This window comes from Hyla sarda, chromosome 8 (genome assembly GCF_029499605.1).
Source record: "Hyla sarda isolate aHylSar1 chromosome 8, aHylSar1.hap1, whole genome shotgun sequence".
Taxonomy (NCBI): Eukaryota; Metazoa; Chordata; class Amphibia; order Anura; family Hylidae; genus Hyla; species Hyla sarda.
Window position 1 is genome coordinate 175832160 of NC_079196.1, and position 6251 is coordinate 175838410.

Consider the following 6251-nt stretch of genomic DNA (forward strand, 5'->3'; position numbering starts at 1 on the left):
TGGCATGACTAAGGACCGAGTGTAGGTCCGAAACGCGTCGGCTTATTTATTTGTCTTGTCGGAACTGACCCAATAAAAGAAGAAGCTGTTTTTTACCTGCAAACCTGTGCTGGACCGTTTTCTTTACTCTGAACATGTCTATGGTGGGGTACCCCTTTAAGCACTTAAGGGCCTTAGGAACACCTATTGGCACCATAGAATAAAAGTGTTTATTTACCTTATGGAAGCTCATGAGCAATATAGTGACTGGAGATACAGGAATAAATCCGGCGCTGGACGAATAATTGCAGGGAAGTAGAGGTGTAAAGGGCAGGTAGGTTTATTCAACAAAGATGAAATGCGTTTCACTAATAATGGCACAGTGCTTGTTTTTTACTAAGTTTGTGTGTTTTTTTCGGTCATTTATAGATGACCTTTTTATGATCTGTTAGGGTCTGAAAAAGAGGCCAAATTATTTGTAAATTAATTAAATCATAATACTTGGGGCCTTAAATTTACGATGCACTATTCTAATGTCTCGATCCAATTTTTGGATTTGGACATTTATATAACTGAGGAGGGATCCATAGCAACAAGGACATTTTTTAAGAGAGTAGATGTCAATCGTTTTTTACAGTTTGACAGTGCCCATTACCCTAGTTGGCTTAGACAGTACCTGCGGATCCGTAGGGATGTGGACTTCGATGCGCAGGCTGCTTGTCCTAAGGACATGTTTCCAGGAAAAGGGTTACCCCAAATCCTTACTAACGAATGCATATAAAAAGGTCCAGAATAAAAAAACAAGTAGATTTAATCAGTACATCAATTGAAAAATCACATGCAAAGAAACAAAGTGAAAATTCTATTGAAAATAAGTTAAAATTTTACTTCATAACGAATTACAACATGGAAGCGTCCAATATTTAAAAAAATCCTTCAGAAAAATTGTCTGATTCTAAACAATTATCCTATTTCAAAAGAGATCATTCCAAAAACACCAAATGTCATTTATAGGCGTTCCAAAAAGATCTCCGTAATCTAATCTACCGTATATACTCGAGTATAAGCCGAGTTTTTCAGCACGATTTTTCGTGCTGAAAACACCCCCCTCGGCTTATACTCGAGTGAACTCTCCACCCGCAGTGGTCTTCAACCTGCGGACCTCCAGAGGTTTCAAAACTACAACTCCCAGCAAGCCCGGGCAGCCATCGGCTGTCCGGGCTTGCTGGGAGTTGTAGTTTTGAAACCTCCGGAGGTCCGCAGGTTGAAGACCACTGGGGCCTTCGACATCATCCAGCCCCCTCTCACCCCCCTTTAGTTCTGTACAGTACTCGCCTCCGCTCGGCGCTGGTCCGGTGCTGCAGGACTGTCCGGAGAGGAGGTGGTCCGGTGGGATAGTGGTTCCGGGCTGCTATCTTCACCGGGGAGGCCTCTTCTAAGCGCTTCGGGCCCGGCCCCAGAATAGTCACGTTGCCTTGACAACGACGCAGAGGTACGTTCATTGCCAACGTACTTCTGCGTCTTTGTCAAGGCAACGCCTCTATTCTGGGCCCGAAGCGCAGAGAAGAGGCGCCCCCAGTGAAGATAGCAGCCCGGAACCACTATCCCACCAGACGACCTCCTCTCCGGACAGCCCTGCAGCACCGGACCAGCGCCGAGCGGAGGTGAGTACTGTACAGAACTAAAGGGGGTGAGAGGGGGCTGGATGATGTCGAAGGCCGCAGTGGTCTTCAACCTGCGGACCTCCGGAGGTTTCAAAACTACAACTCCCAGCAAGCCCGGACAGCCGATGGCTGCCCAGGCTTGCTGGGAGTTGTAGTTTTGAAACCTCTGGAGGTCCGCAGGTTGAAGACCACTGAGGGCGGATGATGACAAGAGGATGATGAAGGGGGGGGTGTGGGATGATGACAAGAGGATGATGAAGGGGTGGTGTGGGATGATGAAGGGGGGGTGTGGGATGATTACAAGGGGATGATGAAGGGGGGTGGGGATGATGACAAGGGGATGATGAAGGGGGGGGGGTGGGATGATTACAAGGGGATGATGAAGGGGGGTGGGGATGATGACAAGGGGATGATGAAGGGGGGTGGGGATGATGACAAGGGGATGATGAAGGGGGAATGTGTGGGATGATGACAAGGGGATGATGACAGGTGATGATGATGAGGGTCTGGATGATGACAGGCGGTGATGATGATGAGGATGTTAATGACGGGTCTGGATGATGACAGGGGGGGATGATGTATTTCCCACCCTAGGCTTATACTCGAGTCAATAACTTTTCCTGGGATTTTGGGTAGAAATTAGGGGTCTCGGCTTATACTCGGGTCGGCTTATACTCGAGTATATACGGTAATTGCACCTAGTAGATTTAAAAATAAGAATCCTATAGCCATCCTGAATGCAGGGAAATCCCCTTGTATGAAGAGTCGCTGTTTGTGCTGTCAATGGATTAAAAATAGTGTCACATTTAAATCCTTTCAAACCCAGAAAACTTTTAAAATAAAAGGGTAAGCTTAATTGTGATACCAACTTTGCTGTATATCTTGTAGTTGTAATTTACAGTATGTGGGTCGGACAGTCCAGACTGTGCGTGCGAGAATGAACAAACACAGATGGAATATTTCGCATGGTTATATGCTTCATAGTTTATCGAGACATTTCAATAACATTCACAATAGAAATATGGAAACAATAAAATTAATTATACTTGAATCAATTCCATTAGAAACTCCAAATAGATTTCAAAGATTAATAAAACGTGAATCCTTTTGGATTCACAAACTTGGCACATTGACCCCTCAGGGTTTCAATGGGTCTATAGAAAATCCCTGTTAATTCATTTTATTCTTCATGTTTTTTTTTTAAATTATATTTGTATCCATCTGTTTTGGGCTTCTCGATGCGTTTTTGTCCCGTTCAACCCATTTACTATTGTTTTACCTCGTGGATTTGCAATAATGTATAAAAAAAATTGTATAAAATGTTTGTCATTTACTTGTGAGTGTTGTACTTGCTGTTTATGAATTTTTTTTATGTGTGTGTATATATATATATATATCCATTATGTTATGCTTGTGATAATAGATGTTTTTTTTATTATTTCTTTTTGTATGTTTTTTTGTTTATTTTTTCTTTATATTATTACTTATTATTTACTATGATTTATCAAATAGATCCAAATATGTATGTTTTTGTATGCATTTGCTTTTCAATGTAACATTCTATTGGTTTCATCATTGTATTTAGAGATGAGCGAACTTACAGTAAATTTGATTCGTCACGAACTTCTCGGCTCGGCAGTTGATGACTTTTCCTGCATAAATTAGTTCAGTTTTCAGGTGCTCCGGTGGGCTGGAAAAGGTGGATACAGTCCTAGGAGACTCTTTCCTAGGACTGTCTCCACCTTTTCCAGCCCACCGGAGAACCCGAAACCTGAACTAATTTATGCAGGAAAAGTCATCAACTGCCGAGCCGAGAAGTTCGTGACGAATCGAATTTACTGTAAGTTCGCTCATCTCTAATTGTATTGGTAGTATTGTAAAGGGTTAGCCTCTACGGGTATATAACCTGAGTGATTGCCCTACCTGACATGCCTGATGAAGCTGCCCATGCGAAGCAATACGCGTTGCATCTTTGTTGAATAAACCTACCTGGATTTTACACCTCTACTTCCCTGCCGGATTTATTCCTGTATCTCCAGTCACTCTATTGCTCACCAGTTTCCAGAAAGGCTGCGGACGACTTTGTTACTATCTTCATGCGCTACCCTTTGTTGTGTGTGAGCCCACACAACCTAATCCGATAAGCGGCTGTGGATAGTTCCCTTCCCCCCCTCTACCTGATCCTGAGGTTCTACACACGGAGCGCCTTCTACCTTCTTGCCTTATGGAAGCTCAGACAGATATAACAGCATCTAACAGTGTCAGAAGTTTGGAATGTGAATTGCAGCTGACAGATCACTTTTAAAGAAGTTCTTCATGAAAGATGTTGAAGGCTGATATCTTCTCATAGGAAGTGAAGGAGCAGATACAGGGATGACTCTCCCATAGTCAGAGAAGCATCTCTTTGTATACAGCATAAAAATCTTTCTATTATCATAACTACCGTATTTACTCGAGTATAAGCAGAGTTTTTCAGCACGATTTTTCGTGCTGAAAACACCCCCCCTCGGCTTATACTCGAGTGAACTCTCCCGCCCTCAGTGGTCTTCAACCTGCGGACCTCCAGATGTTTCAAAACTACAACTCCCAGCATGCCCGGACAGCCATCGGCTGTCCGGGCATGCTGGGAGTTGTAGTTTTGAAACATCTGGAGGTCCGCAGGTTGAAGACCACTGCCCGGGCCTTCGTCATCATCCAGCCCCAAATCCCCCCTTTAGTTTTGTACTCACCTCTGCTCGGCGGGACGTTCGGGTGAGCTGGTCCGGGCCATCTGTGCTGCAGGACCGTCCGGTGGGGAGAGATAGTCGTTCCGGGCTGTCCATCTTCACCGGGGGGGGGTGGCCTCTTCTCCGCGCTTCGGGCCTGGCCCGGAATAATGACGTTGCCTTGACGATGACGCACAGGGACGTTGCGTCCCAGTGCGTCGTCGTCAAGGCAACGTCATCACTCCAGGGCTGGGCGCAAAGAAGAGGCCCGTGAAGATGGACAGCCTGGAACGACTATCCCTCCCCACCGGACGGTCCTGCAGCACAGATGGCCCGGACCAGCTCACCCGAACGTCCCGCCGAGCGGAGGGGAGTACAAAACTAAAGGGGGGATGGGGGGCTGGATGATGACGAAGGCCCGGGCAGTGGTCTTCTACCTGCGGACCTCCAGAGGTTTCAAAACTACAATTCCCAGCATGCCCGGACAGCCGATGGCTGTCCGGACATGCTGGGAGTTGTAGTTTTGGAACATCTGGAGGTCCGCAGGTTGAAGACCACTGTTAAATCAGACATTGACAAGCCGTGATGATGAAGGGGGTGGTGTGGGATGATGACAGGGTAATGATGAAGGGGGGGATGATGACGGGGGATGATGACAGGGTAATGATGATGACAGGGTAATGATAAGGGGGATGATGACAGGTGGGATGATGACAGGGTAATGATAAGGGGGATGATGACAGGTGGGATGATGACAGGGTAATGATGAAGGGGGGATGATGACAGGGTAATGATGAAGGGGGGATGATGACGGGGGATGATGACAGGGTAATGATGAAGGGGGATGATGACAGGTGGGATGATGACAGGGTAATGATGAAGGGGGGATGATGACAGGGTAATGATGAAGAGGGGGGATGATGACAGGGTAATGATGATGGGGGGGATGATGAGGGTGTTAATGACGGGGGTCTGAATGATGACATGGGGGGATGATGTATTTCCCACCCTAGGCTTATAGTCGAGTCAATAACTTTTCCTGGGTTTTTGGGGTGAAATTAGGGGCCTCGGCTTATATTCGGGTCGGCTTATACCCGAGTATATACGGTAGTAAGGCCTGCTTAACTTTTACCTGTAAGCCGCATACACTATAAAACACCAATAACCAGTATTGTTTACATAAGCCTAACTGCACCTGGATCCATTACATGCATTATGTCAGTTCAATAGAGGAACTAACATATGACTCTCCATGTGAATTTCTGTTTTAATACAATATGCCCCACAATGACAATGGGGTTGAGGTTTGCACATTAAGACCTTTTGTTACATTGGACTTGCCATTGGTTTACTACTGCACCTATACATAAGACCAAAACGGCTAGATACCTTGCATAGTCCTTGGCCCCATCACTGTGACAGCAGCCTCTCCTAGAATACCCCTTTAAGTCATGTTGGGCCATAATGAATGAAATGTCCTGCCCTGACACAGCCTTCTTTATTGCGCCTGGGATTCTTGTGTAATTATACTGCAGTCATGTAACTTTTGCTTTAGTCAGCATAAAGTATGTTATTTAGTAATCCTTTCTATATACATTCAAATGGAGGCTACAAAATAATGCGGAAAACCATAAAAACACTGAACCTGAGAACAGCTTGGTTCCAGTACCTTTAGGCGGGCCATGTAAGTGCTGTCTGTCCCCTCTGATATAAATGGGACTTATGAGGACTGGTGTGTGATTTCTAACTTAATGAAAACCAGCCAATTCTCCAAATCAATAGGGGGTCTCAAAAGTCATAACCCCACCGATCAATGTTTTATGACCAATTATCTTAATAATCAATGTTAATGACTGTAATGTATTAGATAAGCCTCTATTGCACAATTTCCCTGAATTACTTG